This window comes from Scylla paramamosain, chromosome 21 (genome assembly GCF_035594125.1).
Source record: "Scylla paramamosain isolate STU-SP2022 chromosome 21, ASM3559412v1, whole genome shotgun sequence".
NCBI lineage: Eukaryota > Metazoa > Arthropoda > Malacostraca > Decapoda > Portunidae > Scylla > Scylla paramamosain.
In genome coordinates, this window is record NC_087171.1 from 5798267 (window position 1) to 5818266 (window position 20000).

At 38.9% G+C, this 20000-nt stretch overlaps 1 protein-coding gene across 5 annotated transcripts in view; it reads right to left on the bottom strand.

The window, feature by feature from the left end:
* LOC135110910 (insulin receptor-like) overlaps positions 1–18235 on the bottom strand; it is a 67802-nt gene extending 49567 nt beyond the window's left edge. For 4 of the 5 annotated variants that reach the window (XM_064023560.1, XM_064023563.1, XM_064023562.1 and 1 more), the window contains exon 1: positions 16839–16964. The gene's annotated coding sequence lies outside the window, so the exon portion shown is untranslated. Of the gene's footprint in view, positions 1–16838; positions 16965–18100 lie in introns of those variants that run through there. The other variant, XM_064023561.1, reaches the window with a different exon arrangement.
* Between the last annotated feature and the right edge of the window lie 1765 nt (positions 18236–20000).

The window sequence follows — 20000 nt, forward strand, 5'->3', positions numbered from 1 at the left end:
CCAGTGTTAGCCAAAGGAACTATCATTATCAAGGATCTGTTGCCGGGCAATTTTGATGAGGCGACACTGGCCATGCGCTCAGGGCTTTGTATTGCAGAAGAAAAGTGAGCTTTTATCACGTATGACTGGAAAGCTTTCCGTTATGTAGCTAAATGTAGCTTTTTCATTTTTCATCTCTCCCTCTCTCTCTCTCTCTCTCTCTCTCTCTCTCTCTCTCTCTCTCTCTCTCTCTCTCTCTCTCTCTCTCTCTCTCTCTCTCTCATTTATTTATTTTTTTTTTAAGAAGTACCAAACATGTTCTTCGTCTTGGGGAGAATGAAAAGGAAGGGAGAATGGTGTGAAGATTGTTAGGGTGATATTTTGTTTCGGCAACAGGTGCGCCATGTCTTAAAAAATGAGCTAAAAGAAAAAATCCACTGTCGGACACTTGCTCAAGGGCGACACGAAACCAGGCAAAATTGAATAGATGCAAGGAATATTGAATCCCGAGCAAAGACATTACACGGGGGGCAATTTCGACTCCAAAGTTGAGGTCGATGCGAAAAGTTGTTGCCACGGAAAAGAGGACGTGTGGAACGAATGCCTGCTGTCCGAACAGTTTTAATGAGAAAGTTCAACGGAGAATAACTTGTCTTACAATAGAGAAGGTATAATTCTGAGGCGTCATTCTAACTCCACTCAGCGGCCTCCAGTAATGGCCCCCAGTGTAATACAGAGCTATCCCTCCTTCTCCAAGGTCCGCGAGGATGAGAGGCTTATGTAAACCTAACACAGCTCAGTATGATGCATGCCCTTCACGATGAACTTGTGTGTATTGGACTGATGCACTGGAGACGCTGCTCAGACCCATGACAACGCATGTCACCTGAGTCCACCTGACAACCAACTAAACGCTAACAAGTTCCTAATTATGAAATGCGACATTTCAAATGTCCCCACATCGTCACCCCCGTCACGTCTACCAGTCCAGACACAAGCGTCACACTTCCGATAAGAGGTTTTCCAGCAGTGCTAGCAAAGTGAACCAGTTTGACGAAAGGATAATAAGAGAAAATGTTGTCCTAGACATGTCGTTATATATATATATATATATATATATATATATATATATATATATATATATATATATATATATATATATATATATATATATATATATATATATATATATATATGAAAGTGTGTATATGTGTGTGTGTGTGTGTGTGTGTGTGTGTGTGTGTGTGTGTGTGTGTTACCATGTGCCACCTCCATGATGAAGTGTTGAGGAGGGAAATGTCTTCCACGTGTTGGGACGGCAGACTCCCTTTATTAATTATTAGGGTACACAGTATCAAACTTAGTCGCATCATACATGTGCATATATGAGATCTCCGCGTCTTAAATATTAGAGGAGTCTTGTTGCAGGACGGCGCACATTTTCTCTGCGCCTGCTGCCTCACGGCTGCTCTTGTGATAATAACTGAAAAAAAAAAAAAAAGTAAAAAAGTGAAGTTTGCTATTGCTGATATTACCATGTTACCGTGACAGTATTTTCCACCTCTATAAAGGCCTGATAGAGACAGTAGCCACTAACTTAGACGGATGCTACTGACGTTGTGTGTGTAGGCGTGCTCATCACCATTATTACCTACTATACTAGACGTTAGTCTGTACGTGTATATTGATCATTTGAAATAAGAAAAATCTGGTGGAAGAATTCACTTTCGGGTATTAATTCATATTTTCTGGGTAGGTACTAATATTACGGCGTGCTCGTCCCCTGACAGGCTGCCGTCACCGTGCGGCCGTCGTCTCACTCCTCAACCAACCCCTTTCTTTCTTCTCTTCCTTTCCGCAGTTTCGTCTTCAGAATTCGCAATGCCAGCTACATGAGGTGAGGATTTCCCGCATGTTAAGGGCCTTACTGCCTAGTTACCGGACATTTGGCATACACGTAACATACATTCCTAGGTCTCAAAGAGTACGAGAAATAACTATGCGGTTCGTTTTATGGTCGCCATAGCATTCAACCACAATCTTTACTCGCTAATGACAGAAGCAGGACTCACCATCAGTGTCTGATAATTACGAGCAGCGGTGAATGTTACCGTGAGATGTAGAGCGAGCTGAATCGTCATGGAATGAATTGTTCTGAGAGCCTAGTTGAAAATAATACCACATACCATTCTGAATTCTATAAATACATACACAAACGAGAACTATTTCATCTATCTAGAATGATTTTGAAGAATCTACACTGTCAGAAAACACAAAATGCAAAACTTATAACATGGGGTATTTAGCCGCCGTTGAAGAGGGAACTCTCACCCTAATGCCACATCATATCGTCATTCTTGTTTATGTGGTTTTGTATGCTCTCAAAAAGTAATAATCTAATAAATCCAGTTTTCGGGCAGCAGTGATGGCTACATATACAAACGTATACATTCGTTCTTTATAACTCATTCTGGTTCGGTAGTAATACATGGAAATACATGAGAAGACACAAGAATAAATATTAGTACAGGTATTGCTTTGCAATGAGGGCATTTGTTTACATGTCTAACAATACGTAGTAGTAAACTACGTGTATAGAAGAACAAAACAGGAACATAACAAAGCTCTCTCTCTCTCTCTCTCTCTCTCTCTCTCTCTCTCTCTCTCTCTCTCTCTCTCTCTCTCTCTCTCTTTCTCTCTCTCTCTCTCTCTCTGGAACACAAATAGGACGCGAAATTTCATCTGCAATGAGCCTCTGGCGTGTTGCAGCTTAAGGGATGGGGTTATTCAAAATAAACACAGTATCTTTGATTGACGCTTGCTGGGTGTGGCTGTACGTAGATCCCATGACATACGACAGCCGCCAAGACCTTGTCAGAGGAACAATGGGCACAAATGCCCACTCCTCGTGAGGCGATGCCTGACGCCTGACAAAGTCTATGTTAACACTGTATTTCACTTAAGACTGAGGGTGTGAACTACACAGTATGTGTGTGCGTATAAGAAGTTAAACAAAACTATATCTATTACAGTATCTGAGTACTCTTCAATCTACATATTAAAATTCCATTCTTAAGAGAAATTCTGACTCTTTCTTTGAGTGGAAACTATATCAATGAAAAAGTTTTCATCTACATTCCATAAAAGGTAACAGTAAATTACGAAATATGGTACAATTACATCACCGTTAGAAAGTTAATTATATCTTAACCTACTAAGGGAATGAGAAACCAGACTCAGTTTCAAAGCGGCCTCGAATAAAAAGAGGCATCAGGACCACGCGTGAAGTGCACCACTACAGTGAACATGAGAGGACTCACAAGAGCAGAATAAGAATCGCGATACCAAGACGACAAGAAAGGCTCAAGAGATTAACACCAGTGATGTTCTCACTCCCTGACGGAATCACCACTGCGACGAGACCTGATCTAGGCAAGACTCAAATCTCACGTCATCACCTCAACAAGGCAAACTTTTGAAGGCGGCTTAAAATTCCAGATACCAGTTTGCACACTCCCCGATGTAAACAGCAACTGGAATTTAGAGAATATAGTATTTCTGCCTCATCCTGTGTTTTCTCTCACCGCCACATTCCACCCACTTGTCTTATGTACACAACACTTAACATTAATGAGCATTGCTTTTGAGAAAATTTGCAAAACGAGAACATTCACATTCCAGAGTACAGACAACCTAAGACCAACTAACACTGATAAACGGTAGCATTGCCTACGTATTAATTTTTAATTTTCTTTCTAATTTAATTGTCAATAGTAAAGAATTTTTTTTTTCTACGACTACAATATTGATGAGTTTAGGACATAACACAGGCGTTCTGTTTTCATGGCATCAATAATTTAGACGCAACAGAAAATGTTTTGCAACTGACGTCCATTACTTTGGTTGGGTATCCTCGCACAACTAGTCTTGTTGAAGGTTTCACCATTTTGCGTTAGTTTTGCGTAAATATCAACCATATGACGATACGAGGTGACCGTTGGTGGATGACTAGGGGCACAGCCCTTAGACGCACGGACCAAGTACTGTCACTGTAGCATCTGTAAACTCAGAAACTCAGCACATGTTATGTTTTCATTCCCAGTTTCTCTCTGAAACTCTGGCGGGAAGCATGTACTCGTAACGTACGTAAGGAAAAGATTAGAATATTGGTAGCTGAGCGGAGTTTTAAAGCAATATCTGGTTCCCAGAGACCCTTTCTTTTACTTGTGTGAGTATTTTCTTTTTTCTTTCTTTTTCTGTGTGTGAGCATTAACTCGACCTCATCCACACAGTCACCCAGCCATCCACTTGTATCTCTCTCTCCTTCTCTCTCTCTCTCTCTCTCTCTCTCTCTCTCTCTCTCTCTCTCTCTCTCTCTCTCTCTCTCTCTCTCTCTCTCTCTCTCTCTCTCTCTCTCTCTCTCTCTCTCTCTGTGTGTGTGTGTGTGTGTGTGTGTGTGAGGGGAAGTTGCAGCCACACTGTGTAAAAGGAATATTAAGACCCTCCCCTCCGTCTCTCCCTCTCTCTTCCTCTCTCCCTTGCACTGGTGAACTTATTCTCGCCCACACCCTTCATTATCGCGACCCGCTGACCTCTCTCCCTTATCCTTCATCGTCAACACGATACTCATATCCGCACCGTCACCACTCAAAAAGCAACATAATGTTAATCCCATGACTCTCATTTTACTTATTTTACTACTGCTACTACTGCTGATGCTACTTCCACTACTACCACTACTACTACTATTACTACTACTACTACTACTACTACTACTACTACTACTACTACTACTACTACTACAATACACACACACACACACACACACACACACACACACACACACACACACACACACACACACACACACACACACACACACACACACACACACACACACACACACTAGTGATGTATTGGATATACACCTCCGCATCCGGTCTGCGGAGCATCCGGAGTGAAAATGCTATCCGCATTTCTATCTATCTCTGCGTTTTAAAACAATAAAAGATCCGCATTAATATTTGCAACCACATTTTCAAATAACAAAAGCTTCGCCTCCGCCTCCAAGTCAAAGAAATGCGGAGGTTGCGGGTTGTGGATCCCTGTGTGTGTGTGTGTGTGTGTGTGTGTGTGTGAACTGAAGTAGGCCAACTTTGAGTGAGTGAGAGTGAGGGTTAGCGTGAATGAGTTGAATGGAAAGTAAGCGTAAGTTAAGACATTAGTAGAGTCAGAATGGCTGTGGATACGATGGAATAAGTGGGAATTAGAGTGAGTGTGAGTCAGTGTGAAAAGATAAGAAGCGAGAGTTAGATTATGAAAATATGAGAAAGGTTAAGAGTGATGTGAGTGAGATTAGGAGTGGGGATAGGAGTGAGTGCTAATTAGAATGAGTCAGAGTGAGTGAGAGAACGCAAGCGTGAATGAGTGTGAAAGTTAGCAAAAGATAAAGTATGAGGTGGGTAAGAACAATTCTGAGGATTGATGAATAAAATGAGACTGACTTAGAATGAGAATAGAATTATTTAGGAGGGTGAGAGAGAATGAAAACTATGAAATGAGTGAGGGGGAAGAGAGCAAGGTATTAATCCCTTGTCCCTCTACCTTGGGCAGAAAAGACATGAGAGGTGAAGGGAAGGGAGATTTGAGACAAAACGAGAGAAGAAGGGAGAGGAAAGGAGCAGAGAGAAGAGACGCATTGTGGAGCAGAGGCAGGAGGGGAGTTCGTAACAAAGGAAGGAAAGTACTTGGGGTAAAGAAATGGATGAAATGTGAAGGAGGAGGATAGGAGAATAGGGAAAGCAAGTGAAGGAGCAAGTGAAGAATTTGAGGGAGAGAGGAAGTAATGGGGAATAAGTACTCTATTTTTCCAGTCCCCTATTCCTTTTGCCCTTCGCATATCCACCACCTTCCCACTTTTATTCCCTCCATATTCTTGCTCCTTGTACGCCTCTTCCCCAGTTACATTACCTACATTCTTGAAATATATTATACATTCTTTTTTACTTATTTCATTATATATCTTTTCTGTTCATTTCTCGTTCTTTTTTCTCTCATCTCCTTTTTCCTCCCCTCTGGAACTTTGTTGCAGATACGACGAAATTGTATTACTGTCATACGAGTATGTGTAAAAACTATCCGCATCCGCAACTACAACCGCGGATATGGAGGTAAATGAAATCCTCAACCGCATCCGCACACACATATTGATATTTCAACATCCGCAAGTTTATCGGCAACCGCTTTTTATGAGAGATGCATATACGGCACCGCCTCCGCATCCGCAGAGCTCTAAAGTTTAGTATCCGATACATCACACACACACACACACACGCACATACACACACACACACACACACACACACACACACACACACACACACACACACACACATACACACACACACACACACACACACACACACACACACACACACACACACACACACACACACACACACACACACACACACACACACAAGAACATAAAAAAAAACATGAGAAAATAAGGGAAGCTGCAAGAAGCCATCAGGCCTATACGTGGCAGTCCCTGTATCACTCCCATTCATACATCTGTCTAATCTTCTCTTAAAGCTCCCTAATGGCTCAGCACTAACACCCTGATTACTGTGTCCGTTCCATTCATTATTTGAGAACCAATTCCTTACTTTTTCTTTTTTTTTAAACCTAAATTTTTCAAGCTTGAAAACGTTATTTCTTGTTCTATTCTGGTTACTGATCCTAAGAATTTTGCGTCCACACACACACACACACACACACACATACACACACACACACACACATACATTATTATTATTATTATTATTATTAATATTATTATTGTTATTATTATTATTATTATCATTATTATTATTATTATTATTATTATTATTATTATTATTATTATTATTAATTTCACATTCTCTTTTTGGTCCCAGTGGTGGACGCGCTACACGGGTCATGCACTGCAACTCCAGGCTGCGGTCGTGTGGGAAAAGTGCATCCACATCCACACTGCCTCGCTATAAGAACTCGTTATCTGGAGGCATGAAGTAGGTGCCAGGCAAGGGTTGGGAGATGCACAGCAGGCCGCCCAGCGATTTTGGGTGGTGTGCAAGGAATAGCTGGAAACACTGGAGAAAGAAATATTTTCTCCTCTATCGTATACTTGACTTAGTAACAAGCAAAATCATCAGGAGGCATCAGTGAATAGCAGTGAGAGATTTGCCTGTCTTTGTGATGGACATGGTGTTCTTCCTCATGCACATTAACTGTCTCTCGCACCACCAAGGTGGCCTACTTATTGTTGCGGCCACAAGTCATCAAAGCTGCACCTTTCTGGTAGCAACACAATGACGAGTTGTAACCTTTTTCACTTTGCGAAGCTCGACTTAATACACGTAGATGTTGCATCTCTACCAACTCAGTCACAAACAACACAACGAAATCGTTCCTTTTGTAAGAAAGGAGATAAAACGTTAACCTCGAACCGCCGGCCAGTTAACCGCCGGCCAGTCAACAGCAGTTTAAGATTGATGTTCTCTAAGTGATAGAGAGTAGTATATAACAAGGGTGACATAGACAAAATCCTCAGATTCAGTAATCGGGATAGGTAAAGAAAATAATAATGGGTTAAAGAGAGATTTAAAAAAAAAAAAGAGATATGCAGGAATTAGTTTTTAGGTATAGTGGTAGATGAATGGATTATATTCGGTAATTAGGTTGTTATGTCATTAAGAAACTTTAAAAGAAACATTAAACTAATTTATGAATGAGGATGAAAAGCGGAAATTGGTAGTTCTGATTCATACAGGGATTGCCACGTGTAATTCTAACGGCTTTAAGCAGCTTCTTTTACTTTCTCATGTTATTATGCTCTAAGAGACCTTCTTGGTTCATGCGGCATTACATGACAAGTATGTACCGCTTTGTTCGCTCCGCACGTCTCCCTGCACGAAAGAGTCTCGAGAGACACTGAGGCTCTGCCGCCGCTCTGGCCAACTTTTCTCTTTTGTGTCACGTTTGAGGCTTCATTCCAACCTTTATTTCATCTCCCACTCAGCCTGGCTCTAAATGTAATCAAACATTTCCACTGTAAGGGACAGGACTGGATGCACACTCTGCGGCAGGACTGATGTATACGAACACCGTATTCCCTGCATGTTTTTACAGGCCTCGTCCTTTAAAAAGAGAGGATTTACTCCTGGTATACGGACAGGTAGGCTGTGCTTTAGAACTTTCTTAGTGCATATATATATATATATATATATATATATATATATATATATATATATATATATATATATATATATATATATATATATATATATATATATATATATATATATATATATATATATATATATATATATATATATATATATATATATATATATATATAATATATATATATTTCTTTTTTTTAATATGCATGTAAAAATAAAATGTAAAACATTTGTGAGTCTTTTTGTTGCAAGACTTTACAAGTGCTTGGTCTATTTATACTCGTATAAGCTGCGAACCATTCAAATGTTTCGCCTCCTTTCACACCCGCTCACTAATATATATATATATATATATATATATATATATATATATATATATATATATATATATATATATATATATATATATATATATATATATATATATATATATATATATATATATATATATATATATATATATATATATATATATATATATATATATATATATATATATAATACCTATGAACGAAAAAACAGAGGAATAAATGGCAAATGGAGTTTTTTTTTTTTTTTGTAAACAAGAGATTCTCAAAGAAAACATAATATACATACAACAAAAGAACGAGACTCTGATAGGTTCTTCTGCTCAGAATTCGAAAAAGCTTTTCTCTTTTCTCTGTCAGAGAAAACAGTGGATGACACTGTTTATAAAAGTCAGAAATAAAGCTAATCGTGTATTAGAATTCATTTTTAGAAGCGTTAAAAAGAAAGACCCCCAAATAGTAATGTCAAGGTTATAATTGGTACCAGTTACGCTTACCACTGATGGTGTGCGAGGACCTTCCAGGTGGTACGTACGCGACCACGATTTTTAGTTCTATTTTTCACAAAATTGTTTTACTGCCTTATGTGTTCCTGTATTTCTGCTCTATGCAGTTTTCACTTTTCCGAAATAAATTTTTGCTCCACTCGGCAGTTTAGCGTGTTTGTTTTACTGTAACTCCATGATTTATTTTCTCAAGTGCATTATTAAGTAATTATTTATCTGTGCTAGTTAATAAGTGTAGAACGTTTATGCAAATCATGCATGGTACCATCATGCGTTATACACTATACATATACGCATACATTCACACACATCCGGTAACCCCCTTCCTCCCATCTTTCCTGTCGCGTGTTGTCGCTTGCATCACGTGCATGATTCACTGGAAGAGCAAGTTACTCGATACTGGAACCTGAAAGTAGGTGGTGTGCGACGACGGTACAAGATCTCTAAGTAATACGCGATCAGAATAAGGTTGAGAACCACTGGCCTAGACTATGCTGTGCAGATGTGGTCTCTGTATTACAGAAGAGATGTAGGTCTGTTGGGATTTGAGCAAAATGATTAAAAATAGCAGGATATGGATGCGGAATATTTCTAAAGCAAGGAGAGTAAAACCTTTAAATTTTCATTCGTTAGAGAAGCGAGAATGAAGGGGAACTGACAGGTATTTGAGTGGCATAAGAAATTTTATGCTATTAGCAACAAGTAACTATGAAGTTTTTAAAAAAGATTAGATAAATTTATGATTAGGAAATGATAGGTGAATATAGGTCGGTATGTTTTATCCACGGACACACACACACACACACACACACACACACACACACACACACACACACACACACACACACACACACACACACACACACACACACACACACACACACACACACACACACACACACACACACACACACACACACACACACACACACACACACACACACACACACACACACACACACACACACACCACACACACACACACACACACACACACACACACACACACACAGATACACTCACACAAACATACATCCCTCAGATATAATTAATTTTTATCGGGTGCCTACCTTTTCTTAGATAGCCTTGCAACACGTCTTATCTCACCTCTCTGTCTATGGCGTCTTTTTCTGTCACTCACTAGTTCTTCAAAACCAAGCAGTTTCCGACACTTTCTTTCCTCGTAGGTCTGCTGTGGCCACTGAAAATTTGCGGCTCATGGTAGATGTAAGCTTTTGAGGCTGAATCCGAGGCCACTCGCGGGCAGAGATGCAAACATCGTAGGTGAAAACAGGCCGATGTGTATGCATTGTTTTCAGTAAAATTTCAGGTACAAGAAAAATATATGTATGCAAGTTACTAAAGGATGAAAAAATTTAAAAAAATCATGTAATTTGATTTTTTCATATGAAATGAGCAACAACACTTGTAAAATATAAACGTGGAAGTCAGTCCCTCCGACGCCGTGTGGTGGGGCAAGCATAGGTGTCTGAATGGCCCTGGCTTGGCACAACACTTGCAACACGTCATCCTATTCTGGTAGAATGTCATAATGCAGTGTGAGATCACGACTAATACAGCAAATGTTGGGTGGAAATACTCTGCAAAATTGTTTGTATTTGCACAGGTGATGAAATAGGAGAGGTCTGAGAAAACAATACACGGGACTGAAGATGGCCTTAACATAGCAGTCTAAGCAAAAGGGCAGAGGAGCTCGCTCTGGCATCAGTGGGTGGTGACCTGTGATCTAGATAACTGCCTACAGTAAGTTTCTCGTTGCTCCATGATCGCTAAATGAAAACATCTGTTTACATCATTATACTCGTATTTTGTGTAGCTCAAAGATGATAAGTGATTTTTCAGCTCAGTACGAGTACTATAATTGCTACAGATGAGACTACTAAATTGCCAAGACGAAACATACAACCTCATATATATATATATATATATATATATATATATATATATATATATATATATATATATATATATATATATATATATATATATATATATATATATATATATATATATATATATATTTGTATATTTCTACACACATAACAATGAAATATTTCGTATCAAAACTGCTAACAATTACGTTTTTTAATGGTAATTTTAACAAAGAAATATTACAAATCCGTTTAAAGCAAACGATCATGACAGTGTTGATATTTGAACGCATGAACCTCCTAAATGTTCTGCGTTCTCATAAGAAACGTCCGCTGACTTCTCCGCTACAAGCAATAGACAGGGGAAGGAAAACGCTGAGAAGCAATCAACGTTACATTTTGCAAGTAATGTTGTTTAAGCAAAGTTTGTCTTTTTATGGCAGTGATTTTTTTTCATTGCCATGTCATGTTGCTTGTTGTGTGGCTGGGTGTGATGTGTTGTGCAGTGGCTTGTTCATGCACCATTCAGGGATGTTTTAAGAAATTCACGTTCTCTGGTGCCTAGAACCACTAATTACAAAATATTACATTAATATTTCAAGCTTTTCTGTAGTTTTAAGACTGAAAATATATCAATAAAAGTATTAGGTCCCTATTTCAAACATAGAAAACAGTTATTTATTATACAGGTGCTAAACGTATAATAAAACAAAATGCCATATCTCAGACCCGTGAGGCGCGAGTTGAGTGTAATTTATTAACAGAATACTATATAAATTTGTAAGATTTTAATCTCAACTTAAATTAATTTCTAACATGACAAACAATTTTCTTCTTAAAACATCTTTTCCTAGTGTGCACTATTATACACACTGGCCATGCCATGTACCCCTCCATGTACCATTATTTCCAAGTACCCTTTGAAAAATTAATGCACCCTCTGGTGCACCACACACCCAGGTTGACTATCGCTGGTGCAGTGTGATGTGGCCATGTGCTTTGGCTGGAAGTGACGTGAATTGTTTTATGGCTGTATGTGATGTGTATTGTGAGTTTTTTTTTTTTTTATGGTATGACTGTCACATTTGTTGTGTGGCTGGGTGTGATGTGGATTTTGATGTGGTTTTCTCTGGTACGACTCTGTGATACGAATTGCTATGTGGTTATTGTGACGCGAGTGATACGTGGTGTGGCTGGGAGGAATATGGAGTGTTGAGTGACTGAGTGTGGTATGGACTGTTGTGTGGCTGGTGTGATGTGTGGCATGATGTGCCTTTGTGTCCATGGTGTGGATGAGTGCTATGTGTGGTGTGGTGTGGTTGTTATGTGTGGTGTGGTGTGAGGGTGATACTTGGGTTGTGATGAGACCAGATGTGATGTTGGTTGTGGTGTGGCTGGGTGTGGTGTGACTGATATGAGTTGTAGTGTGGCTAATTGTGGTGTATGGTGTGAAGTAATTGTGTGGTGGGAGTGGGTATGATATAAATTGTGCTGCAGGTTGCGACGTGTGGCGTGAAGCGGCTTTGTGTGGTGTGGCTGAATTCATTGTAATAATTAGTGTTATGTTTATTAAGCAAGACAAAATTTACATCTGTAAGATCAGATAACCCAAATAATTTTTGGTAAATCAGGATGACGAGCAAAATCAGTTCCAAATTTCACTCCTGCCAGTATGTAATTAGAAAATGGCCTCCGAGACAATAACCAAGTGTATAATTGTCCTTTGAAGTTATTTGAGTTTGACATCCCTGGTCTAGGTAGGCCAGAATTACAGAGATATCTAATTGATGCAACGCACCAAAAAAAAAAAAAAAAAAACCGCAGCTGTGGAAATAACAGCAAAAAGAAGATTTGAAATTTAATTTCATGACTGCTGTACCATCCTGTAAGTTTAATGTAGGAGCCATTAGTGGCCAACCTCAGGCATCCTTCTGGCCCAGCGTGCTTTAAACAGACCAGTGTATGTTATTGTCTTTCTCATCTTTAGATATAACAATCATTAAGCAAATAACAAATATTATGTCTACCTAACTCTGCCTCTATTACAAAAAAACAAGAATTTGTCCAGTGTAATTACTTTTATTTAACTAGCAATATCACAAGCCCTAAAAGACTGGCTGTTCACCTCAAAATGCCATACACTTCAAGCATCAAGGCTGAAGCTTGCTGCAGTCTCCGTGGCAATGATCAATAATGATTAACATGAAGACTACCAAAGAGGTCATAAATATTGTGGCGAAGCAATAATGAGATAATATAGCTAGAAACAATTATCACTCAACTTTTCCGCTAAAATAATACATCTGCAATCTGTCACGAGCATGGCTATCAGTGCATATCTTTGACGCTGATAGCAACCAGTTGTTGGTGACCTTAGCACCTGGAAATCATATTTGCCAACCATTACATAATACTCCTAGGAGGTCTGCATCAACTTTTCCTTGCACCCGCCACCCTCCACCATCCACCTCAATGTCCTAGTTTTTCACATCCATAAGAATCACAATATCTAACAAACATGAATATTAAAGGAAGGGCACGTGCACGTATTACTACGTAGTACATGATAACGCACGGACGTCTCATGAATATGATTTCATGATTAAACAAAAGAACAAAATCGCACACTGAATTTAATTATATATATATATATATATATATATATATATATATATATATATATATATATATATATATATATATATATATATATATATATATATATATATATATATATATATATATATATTGTCAGTATGGGAAGAAGAAGCTGAATGTCACCCGCTACATTGAAAACATTTAATATACATTTAATAATTTATTTTCACTTTAGTTTATTTATTGATTTATTTTACTTATTTATTTTCATTTCCTGTGTGTCTGTGCGTGAGCATATGGATAAGAAAATAAGGATATATTTATAGGAAAGAAGACAGAAAGATAAATACAGAAACAGGCAGACAGACGAACAAAGAAATAGTTAAATGTATAAATGTGTAGGCAGGTAGTAAAGACTGCAGTATAGTTTGACACACACACACACACACACACATACACACGGGGCTGTGTATGGTGAATAATGAAGTAAAGCTTGAAGCGATGAACGTTTCCCCTGAGTGAAGCCTATGAGTGGGTTAGTACGGATGTGAACACGTGCCCCTGTCATGAGGTATCTTGGCTGCGGGCACACTGTGTCTCGTGACACGTTCACGCTGCAAAGCACTGAGTTGCGTAAAGGAGGAATAAAATATTTTACTTTACAGGAAATACTTTGTAATTCACTACGTACTACATATTCCTTTATAATGTTATTATTATTATTGTTTTATACGTTAGATACACGCACAGTAATTCTTGATGCCGTAAACACTCGTTAAAGAATTAGCAGATTTTCTTTTTATCATGTATGTATACATATTTCTTTGTTCAAGAATGTTGAGCCATGAGGTTCTTTAAATCACATTTATCCAAAACGTGTATGCTTCATCTGTAAGACTGAAACAAGGATATGCATTTTTTTTCACCGTCTGAGAAATTATTGGAAAAGAAACACACACTTCATTACTGTTAAACTTTTATTTTTTGCATTCATAAAATTATGCTATGTGATGGTAGATAATGAATAAGCCAAGTGCTTGTTATACTGTAATTCATATCGAATTTCAAAACAAAACGTATCTTTAAAAATTTCTGTGGAAGAGCCTGTCTGGAAAATTGTTCTATGTAATCTGTAATTCCACATGCATGTCGCTGGTGTAAATCATATAATCAGTGATTTTCTTCTAGTTCAGAAACACTTATCAGAGTGACATGAGGGAAAAACAATATTGCTAGCCTGAAAATATTTACCATATCAAATTAATGAAATGTCTCTCTCAATGGGGCTGAAAGTCAGCAGAGACACGCTGCCGCCGCCTGGCGACTCAACGCGACTTGGAGTTCCCTATCGGCGGATGGCCAGCGCCCCGCCGCCACTCTCCTCGTTACCGTCATTCATATTATGCCCAGCAGTCGACTATCCCGATAAAACACGTTGACCACCAATACTTACATGCTGCTGTAACTTTAAATAAGACTCATATATGCTTGGATTTAGATGGACATTGATTGAGATGAATTGTTTAAAGTTATAATCACTTATTTTATCAAAATATTAAACGTAAAAACTAAGTTAAAAGAAAAAAAGAAGTGATAGCTTATCGAAGAATATTGAAAGTTTACTCGAGTACTGAAACTCCAATTCTTCGTCCACATATTTCCATAAGTATATATCCATTTATAGACAATAATAGCAATGTTAGATATTAAGGAAATTGACATTTAGATTTTGTGTGCTCGGAACTTTCATTTATTGCTTGTTCCTTCTATAACCTTCTTCAAGTACTTCAGAAAGTACTTTTGGGAGCTAAAAACTCCACGATAGGATATTACTTTTAATATGTGCCTCTCCTTGACGGGCTTCGTTACAGTCCTTCAAAGGGCACGACAGACACAGACAGACAGATAGGGCTGCTCAGCCTCAGCCGCTGCGGCCGCCTTGAGCCGCGCACGAGTCACAAAGGAAAGAGTAAAGGCGGCAATGACATTTCTTACAAGACCATATATCAGCTGCACCTTAACAACGCTATAATTCTTGAAGATTGCGAGGAACGAAACCTCATTCTTTAGATAAGTACTGAGTCTTAAACATTCATGTACATGAGCAGTTACTTTCTACCTTTCTTTTAACGGAACGATATTTTTTTCTTTCTTTTTCTTTTAACTCTTTTCGCGTTCATCATTCTTTTAATTACGAGCTCGGATTTCTTTTTTTTTTCCTTTTCAAATCTAAATCATGATGATTAACGTCAGTGCAGATTTTTTTCCCGCACAATGCATCTCAGGTGTTGATTGTGGAATGACTGCTTATGATTTTACTTAATATGTGTTGTACTGAACCGCCCTCATATCTCTATCTGCACCTTGTGTCTCTATACAAACGTGTGTGTGTGTGTATGTGTGTGTGTGTATGTGTGTGTGTGTGTGTGTGTGTGTGTGTGTGTGTGTGTGTGTGTGTGTGTGTGTGTGTGTGTGTGTGTGTGTGTGTGTGTGTGTGTGTGTATACGTACATATCATTTTCATAATCTATTAAATCATTTATCTATTCTCACTTCTTGGCGCTACGAGTGATTCTCGTGGAGCCAAGAACCCTCAGCGGCCCACCTGTCTCATTTGAATTAAGGTAAATCTGCCATACGCTAATGGTTCAGCAGCTCAGGACTTTTTTCATTTGACATGAAATCACGTTCATTTACATTGACCAAGAAACCTCTGCGTCTCAGTTTTGTAAACAGCTTAACTATCGACGAAAGCACCACTTTAAGGAACGTTTTTCCTTATGTAAGAGGGCCACTAGCCAAAGGCAATAAAAGTTTTGAATAAAATAAAGGTCCACCTAATGCCAGTTCCCATAGACCTGTCAGATAGAATGATAAAAAAAAAAAAAGATAAGATAAGGATTATACTGGTAATAACCAGAATTGTTCAAGTTGTGGTATATGAGACCAAAACTGCGAAACTGGATTCAATCTCCTGGGAATGTAATGGGAGTACCTCTGTTTCTCTCTGAGGTTCATACTATATAATAACTAAACACCTGCTTGGCGTGTCTTCTGTCCCCAAAATAAGGAAATACTATAAAACCACGAAATCATTCAGCCAATCATGAACCGCTATTGTCTGATCATGTCTGCAAAAGAATACCTTGTTCACATGTCCATTACAGAGTGGGTGTCACCTTCTATCGAACCAATGAACACACACACACACACACACACACACACACACACACACACAGAGAGAGAGAGAGAGAGAGAGAGAGAGAGAGAGAGAGAGAGAGAGAGAGAGAGAGAGAGAGAGGGGAGGGGGGGGAGAGCACGTGATACCTACCAGGAGGTAAGACCCACACCACACTACCTCTCCTCGCCGCTGACTGACGCACACTGCCACCTCACGCTACTCTCTCGCCAACACTCACACACACTCACACACATACACACAGACTCCGCCGAGGTGTAGTAGTGAGTGTGGGGGCGGGGCAGTCATGTTGAGAGAGGCCACGCGCGGCGACAGGGCGGAGCAGGGCGGGGAGTGGAGGGAGGGAGATGAAGAGCGTGCTTGGAGGGACCACATGAGGAACGAGCACGAAGAGGGAGGCCAGTGTCGGAGCCCAAGAAAGGATGTGTGTGTGTGTGTGTGTGTGTGTGTGTGTGTGGGTGGGTGGGTGGGAGGGTGGGGCGAGTGAGTGGGTGGGTGAGTGGATTTGCTAAGGCGCGTCTGAGTTTTGGCATCAGTTACTATGGTGCATCATATAGTGCCTGAGAGAGAGAGAGAGAGAGAGAGAGAGAGAGAGGAGGGAGAGAATTTATCAGGCTACGTTTACCGTATATTTTAATTAACTTTTGTACTCAGTTTTCCGAGAGGGATATTTTACCGACCACAATACTGAGTACCACTGATGCACAGTTCTATCCTAGGAGGCACGAGCCGAACTCAACTAAGGAAGCTTATAACGCAGCTTCCTCTATCAAACTATGTATATCTTTCGCGCCACATGGAATCTAATTTTGAAAGGCACACACATACTTATCATCTGAGGCACCCTTGAAGTTTATCACTGAGGGCAGGTGTGTTGTGTTTTTTTTTCACGAGACCTGTATTGATCGGTAACGTTTTCTCTCTGACTGTGTGAAATCCCCCTAGACACACGGTGGCATCCTGCTGCTGCATCTACCAGTTGGTACTACATAACTGATAATACTCTATTTCCAGCCAGCTAAATGTCAGTGTTCTCATACTGAACATCTAAAATATAATAATGGATTTGCATAATTTATAGCATAATGATGAGGGTGGTTTAAAATAACACACACATATATATATATATATATATATATATATATATATATATATATATATATATATATATATATATATATATATATATATATATATATATATATATATATATAACTGGCCAATGTTCTACCACTATGACATTCACTGAGTTGTTGGGAAGCTGTAATGAACAAGCACATTAAAATAACCTTCTCTTAAGTGCAGGAAGATTAATGCTTCGTATGTGTTTGCCATTCTTTACCTATGATTTGCAAGTCAGTGCTAAAAGAAAGCATATAAATAAATTCACTTACCTTTTTGTTCATTTCATTATATTGTCTTTTCAGTCATGTGGTGTTCACAATGAAGCGTCTCCTGGGCACCCCAGTGGTGAGTAAAGAAAGGCACAAAGCGGTCTATTTCTGTTGTAGGTGACGAGTCTTGTCTGTCCCGCGAGTTGCTAAAGGGAAGAGACACGTGTTTGTTATAATAAGAAAGCGGGAGAGAGGGAGAAGAAAGCTTTATAATTTCCTTGAAGTGAAGGCAAATATGTTCTTACCTATGGAAACATATATCCTTTCCAGTATTATTCTAGATTTTCACATATTTTCTTAAAATAACGAAGTGCAATTATTGTAGTCTGTGCAAATTGATTTCTCTAAAGAAACATGTAGCCTTAAAATCAAATACTGTTATGTACTGGTACGATCATATACCATGCATCAATGGGATGAACACTGGCACATTTAGGAACTGAAGTTTAGAAAAGTTGAACACAAAAATTAAACAAAATATGCCAGTGAGCTACAGAAGGAAGCCTCAACACGGCTGGCGGGTCACAACACTCTCCACCTGATTCAGACCACACCAGTATTGTACTTCTCATCACACTTATCAAGCACCAGACTGCCTTGACGATTATTGTAATAAAATTATTATTTTTGTTTCTACAATGGCTGTATCACGGATTCCATCAGCACATAGTTTTCGAAAAGGCTCCCACTCTTCTGGGTTACGTAACACAACTGTGTTTAGTCGACTCAAGCGGCACTTATTCGCTGCCACAACCTTGTCCAAGACCTTCAAGGCCAGACAGGAGTTGCTGCGCACTACAGCTGAGAGGAACATGAGTTCTTTTAAATCATCACAGCAGTACTGCGTGGTTGCTTTTGGCATGCCAAAGTAGTACAGCAAAATTTTCGAGAATATTGTTTGCCTCAAACAATATATTAAGATTATTCAGATCCATAGCAATCTTACCGCCAGACTTTCCCTTCAGTTTGGCGCGAACCACGATGAAACCATTCAACTTTCCAGGGCCTTCCTGCCAAGGTTATCAGTTTGTACCCTGCTCACAGGGTTAAAAGTGCTGCCAAGTATGAAACAGCCTTCCATTCGTTTTTGTAAAATGAGAAGTGAGAAAGGACACGTCCATACCTTGGATAACAAAAGTCTGTTGGTCTCATTCAGCTTGTCACATCACTCTTTACTTTGCCCACTGGCGGGCGCTCCGGCGACGACTTTAGACGGAGGACACGAAGATGCCAGACTCCTATAACTAAGCGTTTGAACACGCCAGATAACAGAAATATGATGAAGACACGCATTTCTAACTTAATGTGAGCAATATAAGTTTACGTCACGAAGTCAAGAAGGACATCGCGTTGCCTCATAATGCCAAGGACCCTTTCACCACATGTGTGTGCGGATGGTGCCCGTAATGATGAACAATGATTCACTGCCTAAATGTATACATAAGCAGTAAAACGCCTCAATAAGCGATTGACGAGCGAAGCGGTCAGTAACCTAAAATAAATTAAACTAACCTAAAACAAACTAACCTAAAGTAAAATAACCTAAAATAACTTAACCTAACCTAAAGTAACTTAGTCATTTATATATAATAGTAAAATAATGAAAAGTGGAAGCAAGCCACAAATCGCGAAATGGGTTAATATTGAAATCACTCTAACTAAAAACTTTGCGAAAGCGGAATAATTGTGGTATATACCGTAGGATAGGAAATTTCATTTTGCATTCAGTGGTATGTGTCTTCTCTTGTTGAGACAAACAAAAATTGATGAAAATTGTAAAAAACAGAGGTTATTTATAAAATCGCATCTTCGACACTTATACATTTTCAAGTTATTCATTGAATTCACCCAATAGAAGACATGAAAGCTACATCATAATAAATTGATAGAATTGTGCTGT